At 40.3% G+C, this 19888-nt stretch overlaps 1 long non-coding RNA gene across 3 annotated transcripts in view; it reads left to right on the top strand.

The window, feature by feature from the left end:
• LOC122211048 overlaps positions 1-1182 on the top strand; it is a 120251-nt gene extending 119069 nt beyond the window's left edge. For all 3 annotated transcript variants that reach the window (XR_006198438.1, XR_006198437.1, XR_006198439.1), the window contains 2 exons: positions 740-795; positions 888-1182. This is a non-coding gene — a long non-coding RNA (uncharacterized LOC122211048). The remainder of the gene's footprint in view (positions 1-739; positions 796-887) is intronic.
• The last annotated feature ends 18706 nt before the right edge of the window (positions 1183-19888 follow it).

Below are 19888 nucleotides of genomic sequence, written 5' to 3'. Positions count from 1 at the left end.
CTGCTAATTACCTGTTAGTTGTGACCTTGGAATATAGCTGGGGCCAGTGCCAGTCTCATGATTTCTGGGAAATAGGTTTTGGCAGAGACTTGTTCTTTCCGAATCTCCTTGGGCTGTGCAGTCTCTGCTTGGAGAAGCATTGGGGTTTGGTGGAAAGGACTTTCACTATATATTTCCTTGAATGGGTAGGTTTAGGGAGCTAGAGAGGAGAAAAGCATCTATATTGATGGGGAAGACCTTTCATTATGGAGTCAAGGCTATTCAAACAAAATTTTTTTAATGGAAATTTTTGTGGTTTAATTTTTTTCTTAGAAATAATATAATAAAAAGAATATTGTTTAGGAATTGCTGTGTACCACGTACTGTTCAAAATGGTTTAAATATATTAACTCAATTAAATCTTAACGGCCCTATTAGGTAGTTGGTATTATTGCCATTTCACAGATAAGGGAACAGGCACAGAGGTTAGGTAACAATTTATATTAATTTGTTAAAAAGTTTTATTTATTTATTTTGAAAGAGAGAGCATGTGTGTGGCCAACTGAGCCATTCAGGCACCCCAGAAGAAAGGCTTCCCTGATCAGGAATTATTTTAATTTTAATGATTAGCCACCTTTCAACATAACATTTACATTTCCTAATTTGTTCATAAGTCACCAAGGCAGATAATAGTCTCTCTTGTTCTTACCCTCTTTATTATGCCTTGAGTCCCAAATCAATCCTATTGATTTCTTCACAGAGATGATAGTGGCATTTTGGGCTGGACTACTTTTCATTTCATGGGATCATTTTGAGGTAAGGGCCACTGAGAACCAGCAAATGCAGGAAAAGCTCTTTATTTCCCACTAACTGCTTAACATAGAGTATAATTTTCCCCTCTTTTAAAGGAAATGTACATTCATAAAGGAACTTTCCATTTGTAAAAACGGCTCCATTTTTGGAAGAGATCTACACCCTGGAGGCAACTCTTATCACCTGGGAGACTCTCACCTGCATAGCAAGACAGTCCTATTTACCAAACCTTTCCTCCCTTTAACTTCCCATGACTTGCCTCCCCCTCTCAGAAGCCTCAAACCCCTTTTCCTTTGTTTAGCCTAAGATGGTAAAAAGCATCTTGAGCCACATCTTTCTTTGTGAACTCCTGTGTGTACTGTTAAAAAATAAAATTTAAAGTTTTAAAGATCTTACTGACTTTATTCAATGATTCATGAGACAGGCAGCATCACATTTAGCAAATAGAATGAAGCTTTAAAGAGTATGGGCAAGAGGAGGCAGCAAAGTGCTGATTGTTTCAGGCGAGGCCACCTTTCTTTGGGGGATTACCTCATAGTATGGACCAGGTAATTCCACAGTGACTGGTTAAGATTACATTCCTGGGAGAGGCTGAAATTGCAATTAGGTTAGGTATTAAGTCTTGCTTTATTGAAATGGGGTTAACACAAGTGACTCCATTTTGGATGTGTTGTTTTCTTTTTTTTAAACATAAAACTTTTTTTTCCTTGTTAACCTGTCTTTTTTCAGTTCAGTTCATGGACCCCTGCATTGAACCTAGGAGGGTAGTAGGAAAATCATTTTTCCTCCCCTCCCCTACCTGCTGTAGGGCATTTATAGTACATGGCATGCACCATCTGTATGCTAATAGTACATTTTTCTGGTTTTTAATGATAACCAGCCCTCTTCCTACCTGTCCAAAACTCCTCCCAGTGGGGTAATTTCACCTCTAGTTGAGAAACAATAAGGCATTTTCTATGCATTTACTTTCTGGACATGTTCTTTAGTTGTTTTTAAACATTTTAAATTGTTAGCAACAGGATAATCATTTCAGTTCTCTTTTTTGGCAGGTGTAGGTAGAGGTCATCATTGTGTCTTATCTGAAAAATTCTTTTGTTTTGGATTTAGTTTCTGGAGTCGCTGTTGTCAGCCTTAGCTTCAAGGATTGGGCTCCATGAAAAAACTGAAAAAGTGTTTACAATTAGGGTCAATTTACTACTCTCACTATTTATACTTAGAACTACTAACTAAATCCCTTCCTTTTCTCCAAATTTTGGGTATACCCAACTTCAACTTCCATGTCTTGTCTTTTTTTTTAAAATTTTTTAAATGTTTATTATTTATTTTTGAGAGAGAGAGAGAGAGACAGAGCATGAGCGGGGGAGGGGCAGAGAGAGAGGGAGACACAGAATCTGAAGCAGGCTCCAGGCTCTGAGCTGTCAGCACAGAGCCTGATGTGGGGCTGAAACTCACAAACCGTGAGATCATGACCTGATCTGAAGCCGGACGCTTAACCAACTGAACCACCCAGGCGCCCCAACCATGTCTTGTCTTTTATGGAATTTTCATTCTTACTGATTGTATTTAATAATTGGATTTTGATGACTATGTTTGATGACTATGTTTGATTTCTGGGTTAGCTCATCTCTCTGTTCTTGAAGCCACCATGTCATTTCCTGTTCTAAGACCCTGAATCTGTAACTGTGTCCCAACTTTGGCCTTTGAATTGGGGTGTTCTATCTTTGGAATATAGACCCCTAAAGGAACCTCTTGGATGCTCCAAGCCTTCATCTAAACAGAACCAGTACAGACTCAACCCTGCTTTTAGGTACAGCCTCATGAATTGCCTTTGTTAAAGAAGAGAGAGCCTAGTGGCTCATATCAGCATCCCAGTAGGCATTTTTTTTTATGTTGATAGAATTTACTTCCTAACCAGAGGTGCATGCAGTAATTCCTCATTTCTTTTTATATTTTAAATTGCAGATGTGAAGGAACAATCCCATTGGGAAATTATCAGCTGCCCCATATTTTCTGCATGTAAACCATGCATTTCCTTATTTTGATTTTTCTTCACTTACCTTCTAGGTGTGGTTGTCTTAGAATCATAGAATGTCAGGGTTAAAGCAGCTCAGCCATCACCTAATTCATTACCCCTTCAGTTGCTGAATCCTAGCATTTTCATTTGATTCTTATTTTATATCACATCTCTGCTGAAATTCCCCTTATATTCATGCATGTGCTCTAACTTTTCCACTATATTCTTTAACATATCAGTGGTAGTTATTTTAAAGTTTGGGCCTTATAGTTCCAACATCTGAGTCATCTGAGTCTGGTTCTGTTGATTGCTTTATCTCTTGACAGTGGTGGTTTGTTTTTTTTTTTTTTTTTTCCTTCTTTTCTTGTTATTGTTGTTGTTTGTTAGTTTATTTTTGTTTTTAATGTGTTTCCTAATTTTGATTCATTGCTGCACACCATGTGAGAAGTACAGAGACTGAGATAAATAACATTTATGCTCAGAAATGAGTATGCCCTTTTTTCTGTATGGCTGTTATTAGGTATGGGGTTGAGCTGGTCTCATCAAGGGGTAAGCTAAATTTGAGTTTGTGTTGCTACTGTTAACCTTTAGTGCTCCAGAACTTCAAATTATTCCAGTAATTAAAATATCCAGTAACTAAACACTGCCATTACCTGTGCTTGGAATAGGACTGAGGGGCTAAAAGAAACATTTTTTTTTCCTGACAAGTACTTTGACCAGAGTTTTATAAATTGTAGAAAAAAAATTATGATACATTTGCACACTGGTTTCCTGAAAATAGATTGTTTTGATTTTATCGCCCTTCTAAAAAATGTCTATTTACATTGACATTTATGGTTACAGCCTTGATACACAGCCAAACCACACATCTAGATTTGGAGTAATGAGCATGGGGTTATAAAGATGGGTCATCTGATAGGAGAGTAAATTAAACACTGACTCTGTGGCCGGTTGATTTGCACTAAATGAATGAGAAAAGTAACGAGTTATAGGTCGTTTTCCCTATAGTTTATATAAAACTCCTCTTTTCTTCCCTTAAATTTGATTCTTTTGGCTACCAGCCCAGCATAAACTGTTGTCAGTGCCTCTCTGAGCCAGTGATTCTTAGGTCTGAATTGTACTCTTCATCTTCAGGACATCCTTATGCTGAAACTCATGGGATTATTGAATTATAAAAGTGACCTGCAGGGTAATTGAGGATTTTTCGTAAAAGTGTAAGCAGGAGTTCTTATGTAGGTTTCATAGATTTTTTGGGGGGAGTCAGGAGACCATGGGTTATTTTTGGAGAGTCTACAAGACTCCCAAGATTGTGTGTAAAACTAATACATATTATGTGCTAGGCATTTCACCAAGCCCCCTACATGCATTGTCTCATTATTTGATATTTCAACACTGCACAGCAAGTGTTATTCTCTCTGTTTGACAAATGAGGAAACTGTGGCTAGGAGAATAAAGACTTTTATAAGATCTTATTACTGGTAAGAGGCAGAACAGAATTTGAACGCAGGCTTGTTTGAATATAAATCTTTGTTCTTTAAGTTTGGGAAGTAAAGCCATAGACAACAAATTTATAAACAGATCTCCATTCTTTCCTCTGCTCCCAATAAAAATATAATTTCTGATATTAGTCTTGGTGATGCCTTAGTTTCTTTCATACACTCCCCACTGCCTCCATTGCATCACTTGTGACATTGATTAGAACTTTTAGCCATAAAAGTGACTACAGGTCTGATAAGTACTAATTAAATAGAAGTGTAGCTAAAGATGTTTTCTAAGAAGAGAAGGTGGTGGTTGTTTTGTGAAAAGATCAGAGAAAACCTCTGTAAGGAATAGGAATTAGCATTTATCACAAATTGTTATATGGGTGTGAGGTTATGTGTACCAACACATCTGTTTCCTTCATAATACACCAGTGGGCTCACTGGCAGTAGTAATACATTGACCTTCTAAATATCCTGAATCTAGTAAAAAAATGCCTGGCATACATAAGTAAGCAGAGTGATGGAGTTGTAATTTGAGGAAGATATTGCACCAAGGACTTTTAACACCATAGGCAAAAAATATTTTGGAAAAAAAAGCAGAAGTATTTTAGTATATAATTTGAGAGAGGAAAAAAATCAAAGGATGATCACCATTTGAGTATATGGCCATTCACCATTCACTGGTATTTTCCCTAAGAGAATTTGGTAGATTCATAGGTTCATAACCATTTGAGATCACTCCAATTTTAGTGAATTTCAACTCCACTCTTGATAAATACAAGCACTTCTTAGTGTTAGGACTCTGAAATTGTAAGTCTAGCTTTGCCCTTATGGGAATCTCTTAATCTCAGTTATGATGACAGTGTACAGTAGGTATAATTCCTTAGTGGATTTATAGATTCTCCCAATGTCATTGAGATTCTATTTTCTTGGGTTATGATATGCACTCCATTCAGACTGACACATTCCTTGGATCTGATGTTCAGCATATTCTTGGACCTTTTAGTTAAGTCTTCCTGGAGAGTTGGCAAGAAGTCTGGTGAACATTCATTTTTAAGTCCTACAAAGGGAAATTTAGTTTAATTGAAACCCCTTTGGCGCTGTCTCAAGTTAGAGCAATAACTTTTAGGAATAGTCTCAGCCTGTCAAAATATTGAAAAAAAAAAAGAATGATTTCTCTTGGTTCACTTCAGAGGTTACCAAAAACTACTACTGATATTTTAAACATATAATTGTTTAGAAAACATCTTTATGCTGTCCAAAGTAAAATAAAGAGATCTTTTAAAATATTTTGGTTTAATGTGTATGTTGTGTTTTTTTGTTTTAAATGTAGGAAGCAGTTTTGTGGAAAGGACTTAGCATTTTTTTTTTAGTTTTGAATTTTTAAAAAATTGTATTTATTTTGAGAGAGACAGAGAGAGCGAGTGGGGCAGGTGCAGGGGTAGGGGGAGAGAGTCCAAAGCAGGCCCTGCACCATCAGTGTGGAGCCCAATGTGGGGCTTGAACCCACGAACCATGAGGTCATGACCTGAAATGAGATCAAGAATCTGGCACTTAACCAACTGACCCACCCAGGCTCCCCATCTTATCATTTGTCATTATTTATTTTATTTGGAATTGGCTCTGGGTAATTTATTATAAGGTAATGTCCCTTCTGGGTATACTACCTAAAAATTTTTTGTGTTTATTTTTTAGTTTCATTTTGATGTCATTTTAAAACAAAATTTTGCTCTCTTATATTAAGGGGGTGGACTTTGGAAGCAAAAAATAACTGGGTTTGGAGGCAGAAAACTTGAGACTTTGAATCAGCCATCTAACACCTGAATGTCTATTTCCCCATCTGCAAAATGGGAATAAGAATTCTTCCACTTCTGATTTTATAGAATCCTTCTCAAGGTGAAATGAAAAATTTATGACATAATTGCTTTGTAAACAAATAAAATGATATGTGTGTATTGTTTCCATCTGTCAAATACAAAAAAAACAATACCTATTGATGGAGTTTGTTATGGGGATTAAATAATTCATACATGTACATAATAAACATTCAACAGAAGTTAGACAGTATTATTATTAATACAATTATTATTATTCTAATAATTCATTGTTAAGCTTGTATTCCAGAGGTTCAGTCTTGAACTAATCCATCTGAACAAAGATAGGGCATCATGAAACCAGAACCAAACCTGGCTAAGAATTAGAAACAAAAACAAGACAAAACAAACAAACAAACAAACAAAAAAACCACAGAGTCACAAAAGTAAAAAAGAAACGACAAAAATACTTTTGTAATGTTTTGTATACTGATTTGTGTCTCCTCAAAATCCATCTGTTGAGGGGCGCCTGGGTGGCTCAGTCGGTTGAGCGTCCGACTTCAGCTCAGGTCATGATCTCGCGGTCTGTGAGTTCGAGCCCCGCGTCGGGCTCTGGGCTGATGGCTCGGAGCCTGGAGCCTGCTTCCGATTCTGTGTCTCCCTCTCTCTCTGCCCCTCCCCCGTTCATGCTCTGTCTCTCTCTGTCTCAAAAATAAATAAAAACGTTAAAAAAAAAAATTAAAAAAAAAATCCATCTGTTGAAATCCCAACTCCCAAGGTGATGGTATGAGGAGGTGGGGCTTTTGGAGGTGATTAGGTTGCAAGGACAGAGTCTCAGAAATGGGATTAGTGCTCTTACAAAAGAGGTGCAAGAGAGATCCCTCACCCTTTGCATCATGTGAGGACACTGTGAGGAGGTGCTGTTTGTGAACCGGAAAGCAGGTACTCACCAGATGCCACATTTGCTGGCACCGTGATCTCTGATTTCTCAGCCTCCAGAACTATGAGGGATACACTTGTGTTGTTTATAAGTCACCCCGTCTACCGTAGTTCGTTAGAGTAGAATTAGACTAAGAGTAGTGCTTCTCAGGGATCATTTCAGGAGGAAAAAAATGTGTGTGGGCTTAAAATACTTACCAGGTGCCTTTTTGGGGGCAATTACAGTTTAACTGGCTCCAACAGATGAGTCCACTTGGACAACTTGGTGAGACATCCAAAACTGTCAAGTTCAATTTTTCAAAACTTTAAAAAGATGACTTTTAGGCACATGTGAAATGAATATGTATCTAATATTTTACGCAACTTATTAATTAATGAGGGAACTGGTAAGATGATAAACCTTGTTCAAAAGAAAATTGGAAAAAAATGAAGATTTATATAGTCAAGTATTCAATGAAAATGGTGAAGTAAATTTCGTATACACTGGTTCATATCCTACAGAACAATGCAACCGACACCTTTGGTGTCATCTTTTCTAGCAGACAGAAATGTACACGTTAACATGGAACTTCACAGACTGAGCTCTAATTAAAAACTAAATAGCAAAGACAAATTAAGGTGTCTTCTCATTGGTAATTAAACATTTCTTTGGTAAACCTGTTAAACAATGTTAAGTTGAAAGAACATAGTATTTCCAAAGAACATCTTGCCTTATTTCCAAGTTTTAGATATTTTTAAAAATTTTTTTAAATGTTTATTTTTGAGAGAGAGAGAGAGAGAGAGAGAGAAACAGAGACAGAGTGTGAGCAGGAGAGGGGCAGAGAGAGAGAGGAAGACACAGAATCCTAAGCAGGCTCCAGGCTCTGAGCTGTCAGCACAGAGCCTGATGCAGGGCTCAAACTCATGAACTGTGAGATCGTGTCCTAAGCCGAAGTGGGATGCTTAACCAACTGAGCCACTCAGGTGCCCCTAGATATTTTTTTGAGTGATAAAAAGACATAGAGGGTTTTAAAGAGGGGAATGCCATGATACGATTTATGTTGTAAGAGAATTCCTGGGAGGATCTCTGCTTTGGGGTGATAGACTTCAGGAGACCAATAGAGGAAGCAGGAGGATCTTCCAGGAGGACATACTTTAGTTGAAATAAGAGGTTATTTTGTTGAGGACGACATTGGAAGTGGCCATATTTGGAAAAGTTTTAAGGTGGTGACAACAGGATTTGCTCATGGGTTGGATGTAGTGTGTGAGAGAAAGTGAAGAATCATGTTGAATGCTAGGTTCTTTGGCTGAGTCCTAGGTGTGGAGTTGTGAGTAACACAAATAAATTCCTGCCCATGTAGAACTAACAGTCTACTGAGCAATTTGTTTAAAAAAGCAAACACTGTTTAATCCCAAATTCAAAATTGTTTACAGTAAGTAAAGTATTATGGAAAACACAAAAGGAAGAGAAGAGCCTATTTTAATAGGTGCTCAGAAGAAGGCAGGGAGATGAGAGGTGAGAAGGAGTTAGGTATGTAGAGTCAGGGAAGAACCTTCCAGAAAGAGGACATAGCTACATAAGGGCTCCTAAGAGAGAAAAGACTTGAGGTTTAGGAACTGAAAGAAGGCCTGCATGGTTAGACCACGTGGAGTGAGGTGGAGGGAGGACTGGTTTGGGTTAGAAAAGCAAGCATTCTAGAGCATTGCATGGAATGTAAGAGCATGTTTTTTGTTTTTTTGTTTTTTTTTCTTTTTTCCCCTCTTGGTACAATAGGAAATGGTAGTCCAGGTGAGAAATGATGGTTGTTTGGACTAGCAAGGTGGCTGTGGAAGTGGAGATGAATGAATAAATGTAGGAAATGGCGTGAAGGCAGAGTCCATCATTTGGATCTATTTCTCAGTGGGGAGATCACAAAGGGGATTCAGTGGGGGAGAAACCTTTGTTGAGCCCTGGATCTTTCACTAACTGTGGATATTACCTGTGGATAAAAGACTTCACCTTCTCTCTCCACATTCTCCCTATGTGAGTCTAAGGTTGCAAGTCCTTAGGCAGTGAAAGAGGCACAACTAAGGAGAATTAATTGGCTCATGGATCCCAAGAAAACATTGAATAACACGACTTTAGAAGCACAGAAACTTCATCAGAGCCTCAGAAAATATTAGAATCAGGTGCTCAAAGATGCCACTGACTTGCATTTGTTTCTCTCTGGGTATCGGCCTTATATTGTCTCAGGAAAGCTCCCAAATTGTACACCTTAAAACTTCTGCCAGTCAGCAGAGACAGCTTTGGGGTGCCAAGTTCAAGATCTCAGGGAAAAGCTCTGATGGGCCCAGCTTGGGCTGGTTGCTTACGGTGGGGATAATCTATGGGTTGAGGCATGAGGTCACGTGGACATATGGCAGCTTCCACGAAATAAGAGAACAGGGGAAGAGGGTAAAGGGGTGATGGTGTTACAGTTCTCACATTTAATCTGAGGGTGTTCAGAAAATAATTACTGAGCAGCTACTCTGTGTCATATACTAATTGATTAAGATATAAGATAGCTGCTGGGACGCCTGGGTGGCTCAGTTGGTTGAGTGTCCGACTTGGGCTCAGGTCATGATCCCCTGGTCTGTGGGTTCGAGCCCCGTGTTGGGCTCTGTGCTAATAGCTCAGAGCCTGGAGCCTGCTTCGGATTCTGTGTCTCCCTCTCTTTCTGCCCCTCTCTCGCTCATGCTCTCTCTCTGTCAAAAATAAATACACATTAAAAAAAATTACAAAAAAAAGATACAAGATGGTTGCTGAAGTCTCTTCCAATCATAATCTGCAATTCTGTGAGATTTTACAGGAAAATGGCCAAGTAGCCAGTATTGTTCTGGTATCTATGAATTTTAAGTAGTTATCTTCAGGCTTACCATTCTTTCTCAGCGATGAGAATAAAATAGTTTAACCTCTCTGGACAAAACAATGCTTTAATATTCTAATTTATTATACTTAAAAAAATCCATTCCCTATAGTGTTTGTATTTACTCAACACTAACTGTCTATGCAAGTCTTGAGTAGTTCAGAACACACACACACACATAAATGGCGTGGCTTTCACTTTTCTTTGTCTGGAAAGCTCTTCTTCCCAAATTTCCACAAGGTTTGCTTCCTTATCTTCTTTAGGTTTTTGTTCAAGTGTCACTTTGGCAAAGTAATAACCCTCAAAGATGCTCAGTCCTATCTCTGGAAACTGGGAATATGTTAAGTTACACAGCAAAGGGTAATTAAGGTTGCAGATGGAATTAAGCTCACAATCAGCTGACTTTAGCAGGAGTAGCCTGGGTTATCCAGGTGTATTACATAATCACAAACCCCTAAAGGTGGGGGCGGCGGCGGAGAAGAGAAAAGGGAGGCATGAGAGGCTCAGTCAGAAGGTGTGGGTACCTGAAGCTCAGAGAGCTGTAACGTGGCTGGTTTTGAAGATGGAAGAAGACCATGAGTTAAGAAACGTGGGTGGCCCCTAGAAGCTGGAGAAGGTAAAGAAATGGATTTGACTCCGGAGAAGAATGGAATTCTGCTGACACCTTTGAGTTTTGTTCCGTGAGACCTCGTGTTGGACTTCGGACCTGCTGAAGTGTAAGATAACATCTTTGTTATATTTCTTAGTATTGTAGCTACATCGTTGTAGCTGAGTGGGTAGCAGGTGGGGTCTGCTTTTGGGTCCCCCGCTCGGCCGCGGGCAGCAGGGAAGGCTTGTGCCCCCCACCACCCTCGCTGGGCCTTGGGCAGCAGGGGCCTGTGGGCTGGTGTCTCCCCCCACCCCCAGCCCGCGGGTAGCAGGGGTGCGTGGGGGGGGGCCCTGTGGGTGGAGCTCTGCTGTTGGCAAACTAAAAACATAAAAGCAGGAATTAAAGTGGGAGAAGTGGGGTCACTCAGAAGGTCAATTACGTAGGTCACCTAGGACTTTATAAAAAGGGGGACTTCACCTGTGGGACAGCTGATTCTTCAGAGTTGTGTGACTGGCAGTGTGTTGATTGGAAATGGGTCTTTCAAGTGGGTGTTCTGCAGTCAAAAGCTTTTTGTTACCATCAAGCCAGTTGTCAGGCATTTTACGCTACAGCTTGCTCTCCAAGCCTAGTCTAGAGAGGAGCACAGGGGTGTAAACAGATACCTGTCAGGTAGCTAGTTACATACAAAACTTGAGTATGCAGGCACTTGAGAACATAAGTAGTGGCTACATCAAGCCACGGGTTCGGGAAGGCCTCAGGTAAGGTCAGAGATCAGTAATAGAGACAGATCAGGACACTTAATAATAGAAACTTGATTCTGTATTTAGAGCTTCCTACTTGCCCTTACTTTCTTAAACTTTCTGCCTTCTTTTAAAACTACATACTTTAAGAGGTCATGGACCATATCTGTATCAGTTTAATATGCGAATCCCTTAAGCTTGCATAGCTCTTTAGAATTCATAAGTTTCATGTGTATCTTATTTAAGCATCAGAAAGACTGGACAAAATGTACATCAGGTGTTTTTATCCTACAAATGCTGAAAGCACAAAGGCTAAATGATCTGAGTAGCAGGATTATTGGTGTAACTCTTCAGTATTTATGCAGTGCTTTCCACATATGTATTCATCCTCCCACAATTTGGGGTAGGTAGGTAGGGTTGCTGTTCTTGCACTGGCTTTGCTGATAAAGAAATTAAGGAGTTAAGCCTAAGAGTTTGAAGTGACTGCCTGGGATCTTGTAACAGTGAAGAAACAAAACTGGATTCGAACCCTGGTCTTCCCATGCCACGTCCAGTCCATTTTTAATCTGTTGATTATGAGGAGCTATAAAGGGTGTAATTAGAAAAGAACCTCAGCTTTGTGGGGGAGTTAAACAGTCTTTGGCTCTTCTCCTTTCTGTAAATCTTTGGGTGAGTCACTTAACCTTTTGTCTCTATATAAGTAAAAAGAGAATAATCTACATACTAAGCAATTGTGTGTAAAATGCCTAGTGCTCTGCTTGTTCCCCAGTAGATGGTTCAGTGAAGAATTCTTAGGTTAATTCTAATACGTAGTTGGATTTACAGGAATGGAGTTTAGGCAAGTCCGGCCTGGATTTGGGAGACATGGGCATATTAAGGTCTAATGTATTGAAGGGAGTTGAATGAACAACCTATCTGGTTAAGACTAGAAGCATTGAAGAGCTTTGAAGCCTCCTGGGCACCTGTTTCAACTTCCTTGACCAAAAGGGACTAAACCTGACACCTGATCTTCTCCTCGAGGGAGTACTAGAAACCTATTTGGTCTGGCATTAACAAGAAAAAGGCAAGTGTTGTGTGTGGGCTTGTCTCAAGGAATCTAAATGCAATCAGGCTTCAGGAATGAAAAAAAGTTTCTCCACCTTTATCTCATTTCCTTCATATCTGCTGAGTTTTCTCCTTCTGAAGACCAGATTTCTCTTCTCTATTCCACATGCTTTCTCCTAGGCCAACATCCTATTGTTCCAGGCCACCCATGGAGACTTACTCAACACTGGTTGAGATTTTAATTCCTAGAAGACAAAAACTCATTGTCTTTGTCTGGGTCAAGTGTTCTCCTCTGATTGACTGCATTGATTAAGCTGCAGTTGGGAAGGAAGAACTGGGTGGTATAGATAGGACTGTTGGAGGACATGCTAGTGAGTGGGATGGGGTCCTGGAGGCTGGGGAGAGAACTCCAAAAGTTGTTCACAAAAGTATTTCACTCAGTCTCTTCTTAAGGTTCTAACCTGACCTCATGCAATGAAACAGACCATTGTTATGATAGTCTCAATTCTCAAGAGCCCTGACATTTCTCTATTCATTTCTGAGTATTGAGTGTATGACCTACAACAACATTTATTAAATACACTCAGGCCAAGTGGTAAGTTTTCACATGCATGAAATTATTTCTCCTATAGCAAACCAAGGAGTAGGTGTTATTTTTTACTGGGGGTATGGGGACATGGAAATGCTAAATTCCTTGACCGAAGTCCACAACTAGTAACAGAGATGGCTTGCAAACCCAGTTCTGACTGGGCTCTCCAAGACTACAACACTGCCCCCACTCTTCTCTGTTAGGGCTGACTCAGTAAGTTCTTGTCAACTGTTTGCTGTTTCCCTAAGTTTTAGTCAACTCTGAGAATTATCCAAATTAGTGCTTTTTGGGCAGAAATGTGTTTAAATATGATTTGAAAAGGAATGAATCACTGCCTTGGGAAATCCCTTTTGTGGTTTCAAGAGTATGTGTTGCAATGATGGAGACAGTGGGGCAGTCTAGAGAAAAGGTTGGAGGGTTGAATCTATCCATCTGCATGTGAACTTTTTTCTTGAATGCTTTAATGTCAAGAATCCAGAGACTCCCAAGCCTGTACATTTAGGGCAAGCCTCTGAGGTGCTTGGTTCCTTCTGTTCTGTCTGGACTGATTAGAGGGAGCAGCTTTAGGGTCTCAGGACTTGGTGGATGCAGCTCTCAGACCTGGAGCAGGAAAGTTTGGCAGACTCTTCCCTCCGTAAGGCAAGAATACACCATGTGAAATGCATCTGCAGAGCTGTATTTAGTTTCTGGCTACTGCTATCAGGAGAAGGCGCCGCAATATGCTGCAGCTTCTGTGATCGATCGCTGAGGCTAGAGAGGAGGCAGGCAACACGGAGTCGTCTTACAGTGTAGACTAAAATCAGCTCCATGTTACATCAATGTAACAAGCCAGTGGGAGTGTGATCAGAGAACTGGGATCTTACTGAGACCTCATTTTTGCCCAGAGATTGCAGATATTTTTTTCTTGAGTCTACAAGGTAGGATAAATTGTGTATTTAGCCATTCAGCCTGAGACTGACCTGTTAATTTATTTTGTTGCTTTTTCTCCTGAGTCAAGCTTCATGCTTTGTTTGATCTTTTAGATCCTGCCCATTGATGGAAAAGCTACTTTTTCTGAATCATAGCTTCATATGAAGAGCTAGTGCAGACCTGGTCATGCTCTGTATTTTTAGGGACCTAGGATTTCCCTTGGCAGGCTCTAGTTCCACGACTTTGTTAGCAGCCCTTGTTCAGTATAGATCTCTATTTGTTGATCAGTGTCTGGGTGTGAGGGAATGGCCTACAGAGGGAGACAGAGGCTGTGTCAATGGTTCAGGTCAGGGGGAGAATTCCAAAAACTGGTTTGGCCACTGTTTTGGTCAAGGCTGACTTTCATGGTGACTGCAAGTTCTGCAGACGTAAGCCATTCCTCATCACACAACCAGGCAAGCATACGACAAGTTAGGAGTTGAGAATGACCTAAAATGTGTTGTTCAGGACCTTTTTGATTTTCTGTTCTGTGACAAGCCAAAGGGCTAGAAGTTGCAGAACAACTCCTAAACCACATTGTCCTTCCTCCAGAAGGACCAATCCGCTATGGGATATAAAATTGTAGTTCATTTTGAGGATGAAGTTAGTCCTGTTTTATCATACTCTGTGCTACCGTGCATCTGCTGAGTGATGTGCCATCTTGTTGCTCAAGGACTTTCTCAACATTTCTTTTTCAACATTATGTCTGCTGATGATCTCTCTAGGTCTCAGCATCTGTTGGAGATGGTGAGAATTTGAGAGAGGATAGAACATAAAGCTTTCCTGATAATCTACAGTCAGTTTTCTGAGTTCTAGGCTTCCTTTCTTAAAAAAAAAAGAGCAACTGTATGGGTCACAGATGTGCAAAGAGAGAAGTTTGTCCCAGGCATGAGGAGAATGATGAATTCCTTTATCAGAACCAGCACAGAAGCTTGACTCTCCACCATCCCCATCTTGTGCTGATCAAGTAAACTGGGGACTCTTGAGATGCCCTTCCTGTTTTAGGATAAATAGGATGGATTTCTTTGGGGGGTGGGAAGGGATACCCCTTCCCCCAAAAGATGAGAAGTGTGGGGAGATTTGGTTTTATATTAGGTCCTTAGCAGCAGGTAGGATTCCCCCTACCCCCTGCCACCACCACCAAGAGAAGGATGGTGTTGCCATGGGAGGAGATCCCAAAAGCATCTGTGTATTAAGTACACGGAGCTGTTGGAACAGGGTGTCAGCAGTGTGGGCATTGCTAAAGGATTTAGGACCAGACCATTCTAGTATCTCAAAACCTTGGAGGGAGCTGTGTTTTGGGTGGTAGATGGGGTAGTGTGTAAGCGTGGGGAAGCTACCCGGACAAGCAGAAGACCATTGTTCATGCCAGTGAAGCCACCTCCTCTTGAAATTCCTTACCTGTGGTGTGCTGGTAAGTGTTTAACAACTGGATCTCTTTTTTAAAAAGTTGGAATTTTCATAGTGTAAATATTTGCAATATTCCTTCTATGGCTAGTTTCAAGCTACCAATGAGACCTTGTGGATGGCAGAGTTGGAAAGAAGTGTGCACATTCGACTCATGTGAGTTGGTGCAAGTAGGATCCAGCACATACTTTCCCCTTACCCTCCTGCAGCATCACCCATGCTTAGGTGCACAGAGCCTGCCAGTGGCACCTGAACCCAGACATTCACTCTTACTTCTAGTCAAAGAGTGCCTGACTTGAATAGTGTCTCCTTGACTACTCTGGTGAAGTGGATTGGGAGAATTCAGAGACCTTCACTTTTCTCTGGGACAAACAGTAATGTGTTAGAAGCTGACAACAATATTTCTTAATGAATCCTTTTCTCCTTGGGCCCGATCCAGAAGATAGTATATCTACCCAAATACCAGAGGCTGGAAATTTCTCTTGCATCATAGCAGAGATACATACACATGGCTTACTGAATACTGAAGCAGGAGAGACGTGTTGTTTTAGTAGCGAATGAATAAAGCAGCCAATTCTGGAACTGGAAGTGGTAGGTGATAGAATTTTTGTAGAGCATATTTGCAGAAATCAAAACCTCATTAAAAGACTTATAAAAAACACATTTGAGAATGACCCTGTAGTTAATGAAGTATGAGCTTCAAACAACTGCAGTCTGGGAGACAGTTCTCTAAAAGTAGTATTGAATGCTCAGATACAGAAGTAACCATCACAACGCAGACTAGAAAGATCAAAACAAAAAGGAATACTGGTTGGATGGAGCTGGAGAGGATTCTCCTAGGACCTAGGAGACTGTGCTCCTAGTGCACTAGTGTTTTAATGTGCATCAAATATGGAGGGAATCTGTTTAAAGTACAGGTGTCTAGTTATGGCAGACGCTGTCAGTACATTGCATGTATTCCCCAGGCACCTCTTCCTCCTGTTTTCCCCCAGAGACCCCATACCAGAAGCATCTACCACTCTCTGCCTGGATTTTCCTTCTGGCTGAAGGGACATCTTTACCTGCATGCACAGCAGGCTGGAAAATTCCAGGGAATTAGTGCGCTCTCAAAACCATCAGGAATGGGAGTTGGAGCATAACCCGGTTCCTTAACCTTTAAATGGCACACAACTTTGAGATCCGGCTATCCTCGTGGTTCTCAAAGTATGTTCTAGGACCCTCTGGGGAACCCTAAATTCTTATGAGTTTGAGAGCTGAAAATTATTTTGAACTACTACCAGGATATTATTATCTCCATTGCTGCTGCTTGCTTTTTTTTTTTTTTTTTTTTTTTTTTTTTTTTTTTACCCCTAAGGGTACAGTGGAGTCTCCTAGAGCTAGTAAGGTCACTCCTATGGTGGCTAATGGAATGTATGCTTGTGAGTTTGTTTAAAATTAGTTTTGATGGGATTCCTGTGGCTGGCTCAGTTGGTAGAGCATGTGATTCTTGATCTTTGGGTTGGAAGTTCAAGCCCCATGTTGGGTTTAGAGAATACTTAAAAATTTTTTTTAGTATCTTCTTTTGGGGGGTGGGAGGGATAGAGAGGTGCAAGTGACAAAGGGGCAGAGGAAGAAAGAAAGCAAGAATCCCACAGGGGTTAGAGAGGAGAGAGAGAGAGAGAGAGAGAGAGAGAGAGAGGAGGAGAGAGACTGGCTTGTGCTCACACAAAGTGTGGCTTGTGCTCCAATAACGTGTTAAGAGTATAAAGGGTTCTGAGACCAAATAACTTGAGATCATGGCTCTAAACCACCTCCTAGACTTAGAGAAATTTGGCCCTGGATGTCAAAGCAGTGAATTACTCATTAACCTGCTTAGTGTATGCTCCTTTCCATCCCTGTCTCATGATCCCTTACCAGTTCTGGTCTCAGCATCTGCTGCTGGGAATGCAAGCTGAGACACCAGATATTTTGGGTGGTGCCTGGGAGTTGACATTTTAATGACGTGAGTGAGTCTAATGTGGATGGTACGTGGACCTTCCCTTGCTAACACTTGCACACATTGCTTACAAAGAGTGGGAGTATGGTGTGGAGCAAGTCGGAAGTTGGCACCTGTACCATACGTTGTGATGGTTCAGTACAAGCATAAGCACATACCTGATGCTGCATTTAACTTGGTGCCTGTAAATTCCAGTGGTTTCATCTCCCAGCTCCCCAGGGTTTTCTTAATCCCCATGTCAATGTTTCTTTTTAATTTTTCATAGTAAGTCAAATAGCTGTACACTGAATGTTCCTGTATGGTTCTAGTTCTGTAGTAGTGGTTGAGTCCATTTGAAGTGCATTGTTTTAATTGCTGGCATGATAAAGTTCTGAGCTAAAAGGTACTCAGAGTATTGTAAGATATGTATTCAGATCAGGCGCCTAGTGTCCACGGTGGCAGACTAAGTGGTATGTGTTAGGGAAAGTTATTAATATTGGTACAAGTTCATGTGTGCATTGAAATGTTCATTGACCTATATCAAGACTTTACGTATGAAATGACGCTGCCTGGGTGTGAGTATAGTACAGTGGGACATAGTTGGGAGACCCTAAACAGCTGCATGACTAAGTTTATGGAAATGACAAGAGAAAACATAAAAACCACGCCCAGTGAAACTCCGAAAGTAAATGTTCCGTAGATGTTAGCTGTTATTACTGTTAATACCAGGTTTGAAGTATAAGCTGAAGTTTTAAACCCTCAAGAATTTTAATTTTTGTTTTACATCTTTAGGTTTTTGTTTAAATATGGGTTAACCTAGTGTAATTTTAGTTTCAGGTGTAAAGTACAGTGATGCAGCACTTCCATATATCCTTTGGTGCTCATCACAAGTGCACTCCTTAATCTCCACCTATTTAACCCAGTCCCACCCACCTCCTCTCTGGTAACCATCAGTTTTCTGTAGAGTACTTCCTTGCCTTTTGTGTCCACTTTACTCGTTTGTTTTGTTTCTTAAATTCCATATGAGTGAAATCCTATGGTAATTGTTTTTCTGACTCATTTCACTTAGCATAATACTCTCTAGCTCCATCCTTGTTGCAAATGGCAAAATTTCATTCTTTTTGATGGCTGGGTAATACTCCGTGTGTGCACGTGCATGCGTGAGCACACACGCACACACTATATGTTCTTTATCCATTCATCAATCGATAAACACTTGGGCTGTTGCCATAATTTGGGTATTGTAGATAATGCTGATCTAAACATCAGGGTGCGTGTATCTCTTTGAATTACTATTTTTGTGTTCTTTGGGTAAATACCTAATAGTGTGATTGCTGGATTGCAGGCTAGTTCTATTTTTAACTTTTTGAGGAAACTCCATACTGTTCTTCCAGAGTGGCTGCACCAGTTTGCATTTCCACCAATAGTGCACAAGGGTTGCCCTTGCTCCTCCTCACCAATACCTGTTTCTTGTGTTAATTTTAGCCATTCTGACGGATATGAGGTGATCTGTTTGTAGTTTTGATTTGCACTTCTCCGATCAGTGATGTTTAATGTCTTTTCATGCATCTGTTGGACATTTGTATGTCTTCTTTAGAAAAATGTCTCTTCATGTCTTCTGCCCATTTTTAATTGGATTAATTACTTTTTGGGTGTTTTAGAAGTTCTTCATATATTTTGAACAGCAGCATTTATCAGATATGTCACTTGCAAATATCTTCTCCCATTCTGTGGGTTGCCTTTTAGTTCTGTGAATAGTTTCCTTCACTGTGCAGAAGCTTTTTATTTTGATAAAGTCCCTAGTTTGTTTTTGCTTTTGTTTCCCTTGCCTCAGGAGACCTATCTAGAAAGAAGTTTCCATAGCTGATGTCAGAAGTTACTGTGTGTGTTCTCTTCTAGGGTTTCTATGGTTTTAGGTCTCACATTCAGGTCTTTAATCCATTTTGAACTTGTTTTTGTGTATGGTGTAAGAGAGTGGTCCAGTTTCGTTCCTTTACATGTTGCTGTTCAGGTTTCCCAACACAGTTTGTTGATGAAAAACTGTCCTTTTCCTATTGGACAGTCTTTCCTGCTTGGTTGAAAATTAATTGACCATATAGTCGTGGGTTCCTTCTGTAACCTCAAGAACTTATCTTATTGGAGAGTAGCAGGTGAGAAATTAGTGTTTAAAACCAACACAGGAGTAAAGTAGATATCAAAGGACAGAACATAGTCTTGGAGACCCAAAGTTCAGAGAAGGGAATCCAAGAAACCTGTAGTGACAAAAGAAAATTCCACAGTTGGTTGAGCCACTTGAAGCAAGTATCTTAGAAAACCAGTTGGCTTTATTTCCAGACAATACTCTTTCAGTTCACACTTGGCTCTGCAGATCATATATACAATGTATGAGACCACCCAAGTTCTGGCCACTTCTCAGAGCAAATGTCCCAAAGTCAAAATATAGGCTATGTGTCAGCACATAGGACCCTGGAAGGTCTCTAGGGGCCATTCACCTCCTCTGACTCAGTGATGATTCTGTCTTTTCCTTCAAAGGCATTTCATCACATTTGCTTAGAAATTTCCCTGGGAGGAATTATAGTCGTCCTCATTTCCGTTTCATAGTTGGGAAAATTGAGGTGCCAGGTTTGCCAATCCAATGTCATTCCTTTGTAACTTTGAAGAGGATATCTTGATCACAAGAGCCTTTCTCTCCATTAATCACTTGGAAAAACTA

Source organism: Panthera leo, chromosome F2 (genome assembly GCF_018350215.1).
Source record: "Panthera leo isolate Ple1 chromosome F2, P.leo_Ple1_pat1.1, whole genome shotgun sequence".
Lineage (NCBI taxonomy): Eukaryota > Metazoa > Chordata > Mammalia > Carnivora > Felidae > Panthera > Panthera leo.
Note: the sequence above shows the minus strand (reverse complement) of the source record. Positions and strands in the feature narration are given on the sequence as shown.